Below are 15,697 nucleotides of genomic sequence, written 5' to 3' on the forward strand. Positions count from 1 at the left end.
CACTGGAATTTCCATGATTTTGGTTTAGTAATTTGTATTTTCATTCAAGCTAGGAGTACACTGTACACAGTAGGTGCGCTTTTGTTTTGAAGAAGGGTACATTGTATAATCAAGCCAGGAGTACATATTACACGTTAGGTCAGTTTGTTTCTTAAAGAAGAGGTTATTTATGAAGAGGAATAACCATGCAGAATTGTTCTGAGAAATGTTCTCCCTTCTAGACAGACTCATATTACTCCAAGACGGTCCCATTTTCAATATGGTCACCACTACGTCGTCTATTCTTCGGCACAGTCGCATGACGCGTTTAAGTTGGGCTAGGGAAGTACTACAAATGGAGAGAAGCAGCAGTAAGGGATATCTTGTTTTCCTATCGCGATATTCTTTCTTCTCTCCTCCTAAACATCTTCTCCAGATGTTCTATGGATGACTCTTTTTCGAACTCCTTTTGCATACTTTCCTTTTTTTGCGTCTCAGCCAGATGGAGAGCTTCATTACTCCATCTTGGCCATGGGGCTAGTCTACTTCCTATCTCTGTAGGCCTGCTTCTAGGAACAACTGTTCTAGGGGCGCCTCGAAAAGGTAAAGATAGTATTTTTCTTCCCTCCAAATTTCTTATTGCGTGTAAATTGAATTTCTACAGTTCTAGTTTGTAATTTTTCTTTATCAAGTCTTCGGGGAATTTCCTGAAGAAAAAAAAATACGTATTTACAGAAAAAAAAAAAAAAAAAAAACGCTATCGGCCGAAAAATGAAAATTTTGAATTTCGTAATAGCTTAGAAAGTGTGCGTAGATTCGAAGAGGAAGAAGGTTGATGACTGTTGCAAGAACGTGTATTGTGGTTGGACATAAATTACAGGAAAACGCATTAGTGGAGGAAGAACGCCACTCCACTAATGATCTTTGTGGTTATGTTCGAAAGAAAAGAAAAAAGAAAGGATTGTTGCTGACCTTGAGTTCAGCAGGAGACTCCAGACCGGAGAGAAGATAATATCCTTACTTTCCTCTTCATCGTCAAGTTCGCTTTCTAAATTCCAGCAAGAGAGAAACCATTATCGTAGCTGGAAGAATGACCCACCTAGATCAGATTATTATTATTATTATTATTATTATTATTCATATTAAATTATAATAATTGAATAATTTAGTGATTACAAACTCTTTCATGTATTTCGTTAAATGTAACAGAGTGAATCTGATTTATTTTACTTCATTTACATATAAATTATACTTTAGGAACTGTTCGGGTGAATTAAAGGTTTCTCTGGGTAATTTATAATTATAAATTATACAGTCTTGTTTTGGAAAGCAGGAACTCTAGGGCAAAGTTAGTAGATCTCCTCAATTCCAATACAAATAACTGTTACATTCAATTCGCTGCGAACGTTCGCCCGCAACAAAATAAAAATACGTGCGATTTGTTCATATTGTAAAACACCATTTGGAAAACTCCATAAGACCTGATGAATATAACGCACGAAATCCCGGAAATCCATTCTGTACACTGTTCAGAGGCCAATGACCGCAAATGTTGACACAGCTTAAAAATAAATAAATAAATAATCTATCGTTAATAAAATGGCAAAAATGTGCACAATTCATTCAATAAAGAATATATTTCTTTATTTTTTGTATTCCTTAGATCAGTTTTATGTACGTGGGTGAATGTATTGAGGCGTCCGATAGTCCCTCTTAGAATTCCACGACAAGTTGTGTGGTATAGTGAATTCCATTTGGAGACATGTTACTATACGAGCTGAGATCTGGTATTAATTCTTTATGCTTTAGAACATTCTTACGGAAGCTTTTTTTTTTTTTTAAGTTGATTTTCTTCAAAGCTTGAGTTCCTGTGGAGCTTGGAATTTAGCTACGGCTTGGATTTTTTTTTTTTTTTTTTTGAAATGCTAAGATAATTTGTGAAAAACAATCTTTATTTGATTTGACTCTAGTGGTCTCTTTAGATAACTTGTTTCATGGGTTACATCCTATTCAGTCAATATTATTGTCAATCTCTTTTGATCTTGAAACGAACCAAGAATATTGACAATTTGAGCTGTATTAATTAGCGGAAATCCAATTATTTGTCAATTAATCAGATTGTGTTATTTTTTGTTTAATTTTCGTTACACTTCTGCAGAGAGGGAAGATAGATAGATAAAATTCTGTATTTAAAGAAAATTTCTCATTACAGGGGTTCATGACCTAGAATAAAGTAAAGTATCGCCTATTTTTTCAGGCCCGGCTTAACGTCTAACTACCAAATTAGGTGTCATGGACGGAGGCGACTAACAAACATACTTTACTGTAAATTTCTTTTATTAACCATTAAATAAAAACCAAGGCCTATGACCGGGGAATCGAACCCACTAAACCAACAATACATCTTAGCATTGCGGGTCTAGTATCTTAACCGCTCGGCTACCGTGGCACCTACCATGACATTATATATCCTACTAAATAAACTTAAAAAAATAAAAAATAAAAAAAAATCCATTCATCCAGCCTTGTAATAATCGATAAAACCAATCAGGGTTCGCGTTAACCCCATTCAATTGAAACAAATGAATTTTTACATCGACTTATTTATTTGACCTAGAAATTATGTCCCAGTAATATAAACCATGTTAACATTTTTATTAATCTTCTTAACTGCATTATTAATACATAAGATTTTATTACTTTAATAGCTATCGATAAATAGGAAGTCAAGGATCCGGCATTTGAAGAGACCCTGGCCTTTAATTTTACTTCCTTTTTTTTTCAAAATGTAAGCCTGAATTACTTCCTGTATTAGTGTTTTCAGTTTCAATTTTGAATTTAATACTTTCAATTTAATGTTCATTTAAGGCAAAAGTTTTACAACAAACTTTAAAATTTAAAGACAAATTTGTCTTTTCATTCCTTTGATTTCCTGGGAAAACAATTTGAAGAAGTGATTCAAAAAATTTCCCATTTAGGCTGTTGTCTAAAAAAGATTGTCCTCGAACATCGTGAGTCCATTTAGCGTCCTGCAGCTTTTTCTTTCACAGTTTACTGCCGGCCTCCCGGACAGAGTTCCCTTGTTACAGACAACACTGTGTCCATCAATGGTTATAGAAAATCTTCTCTTATCCTTTGATTTTATTGGTATCACTGACCGGTTTCTATTTTTCATTTACACTTGCTGACTCAATTTTTTTTGGCATTGGCTTTCGCCATACAGCCAGCATCGTCTAGGTGCTTATCACTAGAATATCACTCACTCTCCATCCTTACTTATAAATACATTCGCTTTACACATTCATCCCTCTACTATATACAACTATTTACATACAAACTTACAACTAATGGATGGATCAGTACTCCTATATTCCTGCCATCCTTATAGCTTAACCGTAATTAAAATCACCGTAATACTTCTCTAATCATTTTCTTGCATTCATTCTACAACTTTTAAATACATTCATATTTCATTGCTAGCTCTGCTACAGATTTAAGCACACAGATGTTGGTGGAGAATATTATGTCTTCGTAGCGAAATGCTGCATCTAAATACCTGTACATGTCGTCAAACATTCGTTTCCTTTCTACCACATAACGTGGATATATCCATTATTATATGTCTGAAATCCTCCTCCTCATTGCAATCTACGCAAAGAGGAGAGAGGACCTTTTTGTTGATCCAGTGTAGTTACGATCCGCGCACAGCGTGGTTCGCTCTCAGCCTGCTTATTGTCCGTAACAACCCAATTTATTAGTGGCAGTTCCCTTATAAACCATGGTTGTCTAGGTAACTGTTTTATAGAATCTCCCTTTATTTCATTACTGTAATCTGTCTGCCATTTTTGTAGTGCTGCTTTTGCAATTATGCACTTGATATCGGTGTGTGGTAATTAATAATTAACCATTTCCCCACTATTGGTGGCTTCCTTTGCCACTCAATTTGGATTATTTTCATCATCCACTAATTCTGAATGGTTCTTTTTTCATTTCCTTTAAACTTTTTCTTAAAAAAAAAACTAGCGATTTCCTTTAAACATTGTCTAGGTACTTATTTGTATTTAGGTTAATCAACAAACTTTGATTTGAAACATTATCGATTTGTGGAACATTTCATTTCAAGGGCTATTTTGGGAGAGGAAGATTGGTACACTCCCCTTTATAGAACCATTTAAGAATAATGTACGTCCCTATGTCTTATATATTACAAAAAGAGGGGGGAAAAATGTATTGCTAAATTCGAATTCCTCCCGCCCAGAAAATACAAACTATATTCCTCTAAATACATTACATACAAATTGAACAATCGATAAATCTTTATTGGGTAGAAAACAAAATAAAATAAAATAATTGAAAATCACAGCAGCAGCAATCGATTATATTCCATCAAAACTTTTCTTTCAAGAATTAATAATTATTTTTTTTTTTTGGCGCATCAACAGCTGAGGTTATTAGCGCCAGGAGCTTTTTCCAGTGCACTGCCGGCCTCCGGACAGTGTTCTCTCGTTACAGACCACACTGTCCATCACCGGACAGTGAGCTGTAAGAAGCTCCTAGGAAGAGAAAATCTAAGGGTCAGCTGCTGGATTCGAACCCGGGACCACCTCCGCGTGGGAGTCCAGTATGCTAACCTCATAGCTAATCCCTTTCCTAACTAATAATTTGATTTAATCAATACAAAGAAAAAAAAACTTGAATCATTGTAATTAATTTGAAAAGGCTAAGCATTGATTATAATTATTATAGAATATACAATTGTTATTACATCAGTCACATCAGGCATGATTAGTCATTTATCCAGTCACATATTCTCGCCACAATGTTGCATTAAAAAAGAATTACTCATTCATGTATTACACATGTATACGCACGCTCACAATGTTGATTGCTGATTGGGCCGAAGAGAAAACGTACAATTTACAGATTACAGATGTTTATTTTGTTTAGTTCCATTTTTTTAAATTTTATTTTGCTCGGTCAGAAAGTGGGTTATTATTTAATAGATCTAAAAAAATTAGTCGAATAACAGTAATTTTAGTAATTTATCGATTAAAATTCATTTTGATGACCAACTTCTTTCAATAAACTTCCCCAAACTTGATGTGCTCATTTTCAATGATGTAATGTTTGATTTGCAGGCCATCAATATGTGGTTGTTACCTCATTTACATAATATACAACTCTTTTAAAACATGAATCCATTCTCCCTCTTCCTCCTCACTCTCTCTCTCTCTCACTCCCTCTCATACACACGCACAGCTCCCCAACACTGTGTGCTCTTTGGTGTGTCACTACAGATGTTTTTTTTAAGTATAGGTTAAGAATATATTAAGACGGTATTTTGTTACAGTTAGCAATTAATTTTCACTTTTTGCTCTGCTATTTGATGATGACTAACTATGAAATTGATTATCGATAATCGCTTGAATTGAATATCAAATTATTATCGAGGACACGAAAGTATGTGGTCAGAAAGTTAAAATAACAAAACTGTTGTTTTTAATTAAAGAAAACTTTTTTTTAAAATCTTTTATTGCAATTTACCACTGCAACAGTGTAAAAATAGAAGAAAATCATGAGTGGAGAAGGCACCCAGTGGTGCCACTCCAGTAACGTGCTTTGCTCTCACGATTAGAGAAGATCACGAGGCCATCTTCTCTTCAATCTCCTTAGAGGATTACCTAGTAATGTGGAGGAAGATAGGTGTTCTATGAGAGGGTTAGGATGAGCTGCTGTAGAGAGGAATGAAATTTGAGAAAACGAGTAGTTAGCAAGTTCTGTAATGAAAGGGATTTTGTGAGCTCATTATGGATAGTGAGGTTAGATACAATAGAATGGAACGTTAAGAAGTTTTCGAAGTATTTTTTGGACTATAATGCCTGGAGGCGTAGTGAGTTGGGAACGCTTAGTCGATCCCCATACTTCGGATGCTGTATGACCAAATATAAATCGTAGGTCACAGTAACAGTAGATATAAGAGTCTTTTGTTATGTAGATTAAGTTTCGAACGTTTGTCTCAAGTAGTCTGGCGAGAAGTGTTGCAGCGTTGGTTAGTTTGTTGTCTTTTCTAGTCTAGTATGGAGATTCCATGACAACCGTTTGCTTCTAGGTACTGTCCCAAGGTAGCGTACTTTATCCACAGTTGGTATACAGGAGTTTGGATCAAGATGCCTACCTCCTTTCATCTTGAAGGAAACTTGAAAGCCAAAGAAATATTCGCATGATATATGGCCATAACTTCGAATTACTCTAATAAATAATAAATAAATAATTTATTATTTATTTTGTTTTAATGAAGGTAGCAAATATAAAAGGTTATGTTGTTTTCAACAAGATTTGAGTGGGTGGCTTGTCGAACCAGTGAACCGAGCTGAATGGTGGTCTTTTTTTTTTTTAGGCATGCGTGGAAACGTCCATTTTGTAATGCACTTTACGTGGTTTCCTTTATGGTTTTCCATTATTCTGCTAACTGTTGGTCATCAACTGCCAACAATCTTCGGGTGGATGTTGTGCGCACGTGAATTCCTAGGTTTTTTCTCGATGTACAGGTATTTTTTGTCTTCTTTGGCGTTCATCAGCTTATAATTTTGTTTTCTTCATCCCCTCTTAATGGGAAGGCTATTGGCAACGGTCTAGACAAAGAAAGTGGTACCTCTCGCCAAATCCAACACTTCTCCTAAAGCGGTAACTTTCAATTTACTGCCTAATTAAAAGATACCAAATTATTAGAATTGCCTCAGTAATTTCACTCTTAATTCGTTCCATCAAAATGGTAATATTGTACATTTCAGTGAAGTAGCACCTTAGATTGAAGGCTACATCACCCCTCACTAGCCGAAGAACCTTACACTGTGAGTTGCTGAGCAATGAACTTCTAGCTGAAACAGATTAAGAAAGTAAAATAACAAATCAAACGTTAAGACGTTTTTTTCTCGTCAGACAAGCCTAGGTTCACATTAAATGTATATCGTTTACCACATTGCCAAAAACACTTTTAATTCTAAAAATAGAACTTAAGGCGGAGTACATTGAAATGTATATATATTTTTTTAATGTTTTCTGAATAGGTGCCAAAAAAGAGAAAATATATAAAGAAATTCGGTAGAATAGATCATATTATTTCCTCTTTTATCACCATTTACAATTGTTATTTTAACAATTCAGAAATTTGGTAGATCAATTTGGTCACGTGGTTTGGTTTTTTGTATTTTTAACTGAATCTTATTGAAGGTCATTAGCGCTCGGAGCTTTTTTGGAGTGCACTGTCGGCCTCTGGGCAGTGAGCTCGTTACAGACAACACTGTCCATCACCGGGACAGCTGAAATAATCCCTTCCCTGGTACTGAAGTGTGTAATTCAAATTACGAAGTTTAAAGGAAACAAAATCTTCGGGCGGTTTTCGATAAAATCTCAAAAAAAAAAAAAAAAAAAGAATGACGTAAGTTCTGGAATTTCCGGTTAAGTGTTTTATGAAACCAACTTCCTCTCAAATTCATGTGCACTTTTTAATCCTTATAATTCAGGATTCAACTTTTTCCATTTACGTGGAAAGCTCCTAGGTATACCCCAGTATGTGCGATAATTAGCTGAATTTTCTGCCCTTAATTCTTGGCTACGTCACAGAAAAGGACCGTTAAATACTTTTAACGACCTTATTAAAAAACTATTTACCATGATTAAAATCTTGATATGAGACAGAAATATTTGAGCCAGCTAGGGAGTGTTTCACTTAGGGTCTCTTAAGTGTTCGTAAGTTGTCTGGTATTTTAGGAATGTCCATACCAAGTCCCCCTTAGCAAAGCCCCCTTGGGATCCATCCTTTCCCTCCCCCCTCTTTACACGTTCTGAAATATGTTTAAAAGTATAGATTATGTCTTAAGCCATTTCGTTATGCCTTTCTAATCGGCTTTATTTTTTTCAGAAGTTACTCTAATATGCTTTCTTTCATGCATGTGTCACACTCTTTTTGTATTATATATATAAAAGCTTTTTGGGTTTATAATTTAAAATATTTAAGCGTGAAATACACTGTGAAGAAATACTTTAGGAGGGAAGGGATTAGCTATGAGGTTAGCATACTGGACTCCCACGCGGAGGTCCCGGGTTCGAATCCAGCTGCTGACCCTTAGATTTTCTCTTCCTAGCAGCTTCTTACAGCTACAGTCCGGTGATGGACAGTGTTGTCTGTAACGAGCTCACTGTCCAGAGGCCGACAGTGCACTGAAAAAAGCTCCGGGCGCTAATAACCTCAGCTGTTGATGCGCCTTAAATCATTAAATATATATATATATATACTTTAGGATCGTGTCGAAATTTTCTATATTTATGTCAAATTTTAATATAAATTTTGTTGTAGAATTAATTATCTAAAAATTTAAAAGCATTAATAATAAATTAATTGAATTAACGCGAAGAAGCCCAATCTTGAAGATTTACCATTCGAATCAGGATGGATCTAGCCCCAAGCAACATGGAACCAGTCGTAAATCCAGGTGGTTCGCTGTTTTGAGAAGCGCTATCCATTTTTAGGGTAGACGATGCTATCAAGTTGAATCTAACGCAGTTAAACTTGGAATTCACCACAAACTGTATAAGAATTTAGCTCACATTTAGAGCTAATTAATCTTTTTCTTAGAGTCAGTGAAGGAAAGTGGCTTTTTGTGATGTAACTTCCGTCTGAATCCCGCCAATACGATCAGTATTGACCCTGGATCCAAACTAGAATGATTTGTTTCCGGATAGTGCTTTTTCTTTTTACGAAAACGGACTGCGGAAATTGATTGTAACTATCCTGCTTCGACGCTTTGGGGGGGGGGCAAGAAAATCAGCCCTTTTATTGCCCTCGAAACCAACATGGTTCTTAACCCACCTGTAAGTCATTATAGCTTCAGTTTTCTGTAGACGTATGCGAGTATTGTGTACTACGCTTAAGCGGTAAGGGCAGAAGACAGTTTAATGTTAACGATGTAGAACAAATTATAATTGTTATTAAATATAAGCCCTGAAGATGACAGCCCCTAGGTCGAAAGAAGGGCAAAAAATAATGACTGAAATTGGCAATAATTTTTCTTCATTTAAGTTTAATGAATCAGCCACCAAAAAAGCAATGTTCAAATTGAAAATCATTTCAATTAAATTATTTCTTTAAAAAGTTGAGCAGCGGATGTTCTAGCGAATGCTGTGAGAGGTTAGGTTGGGAGGAATTTCAGTCGCTCAGTGTAGCCATGGCAGTAAAAAGGAATGAGAATTGCAAGCGAGCAAACTGGTTGTTGCAAAAAAAGAAAAACAGATCCAAACTGCACAATCGCACGGACCTACTACCTTCTCCACTATGCATTTACATTCAAATGTCTCCACTATTTTATTGTGGAATTTATTGATGCCGACATTTTAGAAATTCTTAACTTCTAACTTCTGCCAGATTTGATGTAATTAAAAAAAAAATAATTAAAATAAAATTAGCTTTAGTCGGGGAGGCAGTCAATTTTTGTCTAAATAGACTTTAGAAGAGATGCCAATTATTTATTCAATTAAAAATTACGTGAAGATTTTTAATTTTTTTTCTTCGTATTTTTACCGGAAGTACACGTGAACACACTCGCGACAATGCCCAAATTGTCGGACTTTTAGAAACATTTTAGCACACCTGTTAGTTGCACGTGTTGCAACTAATCAGATTTGTGTTCTAAAAGAATCAAAACTTTTCTATCGTTTTTTTATCTGTTTTTAAAGAATATAGTTCTGATAAATTTAAGAAAAGAAGTGAGAAGCCTTGTTTTGTTATTCATACTTAGAATTTCATAGAATCATACAAAACACATGTACTGATAAATTTAATAAAAGAAGTGAGAAGCCTTGTTTTGTTATTCATACTTAGAATTTCATAGAATCATACAAAACACATGTACTGATAAATTTAATAAAAGAAGTGAGAAGCCTTGTTTTGTTATTCATACTTAGAATTTCATAGAATCATACAAAACACATGTACTGATAAATTTAATAAAAGAAGTGAGAAGCCTTGTTTTGTTATTCATACTTAGAATTTCATAGAATCATACAAAACACATGTACTGATAAATTTAATAAAAGAAGTGAGAAGCCTTGTTTTGTTATTCATACTTAGAATTTCATAGAATCATACAAAACACATGTACTGATCGATCAATAAAAAACTTGTTTACATTTAAGTAACTTCAAAACGTTTTTATTGCTTTTAAGATAAATTTCTAACAGCTAAGGTTGAGTCAATTTACAAAGCATCAACAGTAATTACAAAAAAGACGATTGTATTGAATTTTATATTGTATTTAGAGACTGGTGTGGACTTGTTGGAGGTGTTTACCCTGAGACTGCATTTCAAATATTGTCTAAAAGTTTTGAATCTACCTGAGTACCGTCTTCCTAGAATACTTGCATTGGAAGTAATTAAACGTAAAGTATTCTGGTTTGAACACTGGATTAATCTTTTTGACAAATATTCTACTGGTTTCTTCCCCTCAGTTGAGAATATGCATCTATGGAGTGGTCAGTTGCCTGTTCTGTTGGATACTGTTAGGCTGGCGCATCGGGAAGAGTGTGTAGTAAAAGCCAGATCGTCGACAAAGTTTTTGTTCTATAAAAAACTAAACTTCTCGTTAAATCTTTTTTCTTTTGAGCGAGATTCCCAGGCCAACTCTTACCCATTAAAAGATCTTTGCTGGTTTTTTAAATTGAGAGGAGAGTTGTTGTTTTTAAACTGTACTCCTTGGGTCGAAAGGCAAATTGAACTCTGCTCTTTATGTAATTTGAATGTTAGGGAAGATATTATGCATTTTTTGGCAGTGTGTCCCATACTGTCAGAATTTCGAACAAGGTATCTGGGTGCGTCTACCTTTTCTGAGGCTGAGATGGTCACTTTACTAAACTCTTTTAATAAAAATTTAATTATATTTGCTAGTCGTGCATGGCAGTACCGATATTTCCTTGTCCAAGAATTTAATTATTAAATTGCTGGAATATTGCATATTTCTGTTTTTTCTTGTTTTATTTTATATCACTTCATTGTAGTTAAATTATTTTATTTTATTTTTTTGGCACTTTTTGATTTTAAGTCTTCTTATCTTGTTTTATTTGTTAATAAGTATATTAAAACTGTCCGGTAGGAGGGTTGATCATCAAAAACTGCACGAAAAAGCGTAACGTTGAAAAACACCCAACTTTGACAATTTTTTTCTCTTTTTCTATAAAAGATAAAATTCCCAAATTTTCTTTATAATACAGGGCAAATCCTCCTTTATAACTGTAATTTTTTTGCAACAACCTAGATTTGATAGATTTTGAAAAAAAAGATGCTGAAAATGAGCAAAAACGGCATTTTCAAAAATTGTTCTTCTTCTTCTTCTTCTTCTTGTTGTTGTTACCTTTTTTGTAAACAACGTAGCGCCTAAACGCGGGAACCGATTTTCATGAATGAGGTATCATTCGAGTCGGAATGTTATGTAGACGTGCCTTTTGGGGGTCTCGACGCTGTACATGGAATGGGAGAGGAGTTAGCCCCTTTTAAGTAAGGCCCCCTCCAAAATTATTATCATTAATTACTATGTAAATCTTAGCCCGATTTTGATAAAATTTGGTAGGATGACAGGGTTAGGGCTCCCCTACGTAACATTAAAGCGACGATCTGCTCTTACACTTGTTAAGGGGAAGTATAGCAATCGTTTCAAATTATCGAAACGTGAACCGATTTTCATGAATGAAGTGTCATTCGAATCGAAATTTTGTACAGATTTGCACTTTAAAAGTCTCGACGCTGTGCCTCATAAGGAGGGGAGTTTGCCCCACCCAAGTAAGGCCCTTTCTAAAACTATTATTACCAATATTTCTATAACGCTTAGTCCGATTTTGATAAAATTCAGCCCGAATAAGTGGTTAAAGCTCCTCTACGTGGCTGTGAAGTGCCATCATGCTCTTACACCTACTAAGAGGAAAGACTGCAATCGTTAAAATTTTCAATGAGTGAACCGATTTTCATCAATGAATTGTAGTTCGATTCAAAATCTTTGCCTCTTTGCCTTTTAGGGAGAAGTACTGTAATCGCAGTTTATTTTTCTTACTCCTCTTAAAGGGAAGTACTGAAATCGCAGTTTAATTTTGCTATTTACGTACAAATTACCTTCCTATTTTATTCAAAACGCTTTCTCAAAAAAATTGTTATTGAGGATAGTTTGGGGGACCGCAACTATAATCATTCTTTAAAAAGATCTCTCCAGTGGTAGTAACTCCGACTTGACACCTTTTCAGGTTATAATGATACAATTAAAATTTATTATTCCCAATTTTAATAAAATCTGTAAAGCAGATATGTAACTTTGTAGAACATACAAAAAGGAAAATCTATCCAAATCAACCCTTATACTTAACATTTTAAACTGTAAGTTTTTGTTAAAGAGTATATATATTTGATATTTTGTGAAACCCCAACCTCCGGCTGACGGAATTTATTCCAAGCCGTACATACTTTGTATTCAAGAATTTTTGTTAATTTTCTTTTCTACGAGGGTCGTTTGAAAAGTCCGTGCAAAAATAAAAACTACTTAATTTTTTGGGGTAAACCTTTTTTATTTTTCAACATAGTCTCCTTTTAGGCTTATACACTTCGTCCAACGCTGCTCTAGTTTGTTGATCCCTTCCGAATAATAGGATTTGTCCAAGTCTGAAAAATAGCCATTCGTTTCTGCAATCACCTCCTCGTTTGAATAAAATCTTTTTCCCGCCAGCCATTTCTTCATATTGGGGAAGAAATAGTAGTCCGAGGGAGCCAAGTCTGGAGAATAGGGGGGATGTGAAACGAGTTGGAACCCTATTTCCATTAATTTTGCGACCACAACTGCTGAGGTGTGAGCTGGTGCGTTGTCGTGATGGAAAAGGACTTTTTTTGTGGGCCAATCGTGGGCGTTTTTCTTGCAGCTCGGTTTTCAAACGGTCCAATAACGATGAATAATATGCACCTGTAATAGTTTTACCCTTTTCCAGATAGTCGATGAGGATTATTCCTTGCGAATCCCAAAAGACAGTCGCCATAATCTTTCCGGCCGAAGGAACGGTCTTCGCCTTTTTTGGCGCAGATAACCCATTGTTTAGATTGTTCTTTGGTCTCAGGAGTGTAGTGATGTATCCATGTTTCATCCACAGTGACGAAACGACGCTTAAAGTCCTGCGGATTCTTCTGGAACAGCTGCAAACCGTCCTTGCAACACTTCACACGATTCAAGCGTGAGCAATCGCGGCACCCATCTTGCGGATAGCTTTGTCATGTCCAAATGTTATGTACCCGTTCATTCGAGATGCCCACAGCACTAGCAATCTCACGCACCTTCACTCTTCTGACATCCATCACCATATCATGGATTTTATCAATGATTTCTGGAGTAGTAACCTCAACAGGGCGTCCAGAACGTTCAGCGTCACTTGTGCCCATATGGCCACTCCAGAAAATTTTGAAACCACTTATAAACTGTTCTAATCGAAGGTGCAGAGTCACCATAATGTTTATCAAGCTTCTCTTTAGTCTCCTGAGGCGTTTTGCCTTTCATAAAGTAGTGTTTAATCAACACACGAAATTCTTTTTCGTCCATTTTTTGAAAATCACTCGACTTCCTCGATTCAAACGAATGCCAAACACAAAGAAATAGACCGATCTGGCTGAAACTTGGTGTGTGTTCTTCCAAGAGATGCTACTAACTAAACATAACCTCGATACGCGCCAGTGGTGCTATCTCTCTGACTTTGCACGGACTTTTCAAACGACCCTCGTATTTCAATAAAAGTATATTATTATTATTATTATTATTATTATTACAAAAAAGACGAAATAATAACAGTAATAATACAATATAAACAATAGAAATAAAAGTAACATAAAAATAGACTAACTCTTTTTGTTATGACATAGAAAAAGTAAACAAATAAATGGTAGTAATTATATTTAGACACAATTAATTTTACCAAAAAAATTAGTAGATAAAAAGTGATATAAAATAAAACTGTTGCTAAACTTTACATTAAGTCTTTTAACTTTAATGTTTTCAGAACTTAAAGAAAAATGTCAATATTCGTTTAAAAACTCGTGATTTTTAATTATATTAAATAATCTCCTTAACAAAAACTTACAGTTTAAAAAGTTAAGTATAAGGGTTGATTAAACGCCAAAAGGTACACAAATCAGCAAGTATCCAACATTTCATTCAAGCTTAGTTGATATAATTTAAGTAATTTTGCTGCATTAACTTTTCCTTCACATTTTTTAGAATTTATTAGATGTCACAGACCCTTATGCTGGCCTGTTCGTTCATAATATTATTTGGTTATAATTATGATAAAATGTATATTATATCTTCGTTTTTAAATAGGTACTTTATTTTAACTCTATTCCAAATAATTATTATTCTTCTGATTTATCTTTAATATGCCCTTTATTCTGAAGTTGTCACATCTTATACATGCATGTTAAAGTAGAAAAAGACAAAGTTAGAGTCGGCTACTGTTTAAATTTGAATCACGGAGGATTTAAAACAATATTTCAGACTTGAATTCGTCTAACCGAAATATTCGTGAGAACAAATAACACACAGTTAATAACAAGTAGATTATTCAACAATTATTCATTTCTCTATTGTAATTTAATTTTACTTACAGTAAAATACTGGAATAATTAGCTGTCCTAAAAGTATGCAATACTTATTTATTTTATATTACATAACATATATATAACATTGTGAGAAGAACAGCTACATTGAGAGTGTGATTGAAGAAAACTATATTATTTTCTATAAAGCCAGATAATTATTACCTATTATTATAAACGTTTGACTACTACATAAAATAACAATTACTTTAATCGAAGAATGAACTTAAACAGACGATTTTTATTAAAAATAAAATAATCGAAATCATTGATGTATGTTGGTGTAAGCATTTTTTTTAAAAAGTTTTTAAATTTTGTAGCCTCGTAATTTTTTTTATTTTTTATAACGTTTTCTTTTTAACCTGTAATTAATAGTTTGATTATTATAGATTAATAGATATTACAGTCAATCTACAGTGCTACTTGAACAAATTTTTTGTAGATGAAAATGGCCAGCATAAGGTTCTGTGACATCTAATAAATTCTAAAAAATGTGAAGGAAAAGTTAATGCAGCAAAATTACTTAAATTATATCAACTAAGCTTGAATGAAATGTTGGATACTTGCTGATTTGTGTACCTTTTGGCGTTTAATCAACCCCTTATACTTAACTTTTTAAACTGTAAGTTTTTGTTAAGGAGATTTTTGTACCTTTTGGATAGATTTTCATTTTTGTCTATTTTGCTAAGTTACATATCTGCTTTACTGTTTTTTTTAAATTTGGAATAAGCAATTCTAACATTATAACCTGATAAGGTGTTAAGTAGGAACCGTAACTACCACTGGAGAGATCTTTTTAAAGAATGATTATAGTTGCGGTCCCCAAACCATCCTCAATAACAATTTTTTTGAGAAAGCCTTTTTATATAAAATAGGAAGGTATTTGTACGTAAAAAGCAAATTTAAACTGCGATTTCAGACCTTCCTTTTAAGAGGAGTAAGAAAAATAAACGGGCGATTACAGTACTTCTCCCTAAAAGGCAAAGAGGCAAAGATTTTGAATCGAACGACAATTCATTAATGTAAATAGGTTCACCCATTGATAATTTTAAC

General features: G+C 34.2%; 1 protein-coding gene across 3 annotated transcripts in view; it reads left to right on the forward strand.

Annotated features, from left to right (window-relative positions):
* LOC141450788 (uncharacterized) overlaps nucleotides 1-15,697 on the forward strand; it is a 136,050-nt gene that overhangs the window by 87,139 nt on the left and 33,214 nt on the right. The gene's annotated exons all lie outside the window — the stretch shown is intronic.

The sequence above is a fragment of the Rhodnius prolixus genome, unplaced genomic scaffold (assembly GCF_049639745.1).
Source record: "Rhodnius prolixus isolate KJV_2025 unplaced genomic scaffold, Rpr scaffold_8, whole genome shotgun sequence".
NCBI classification, from domain to species: Eukaryota; Metazoa; Arthropoda; class Insecta; order Hemiptera; family Reduviidae; genus Rhodnius; species Rhodnius prolixus.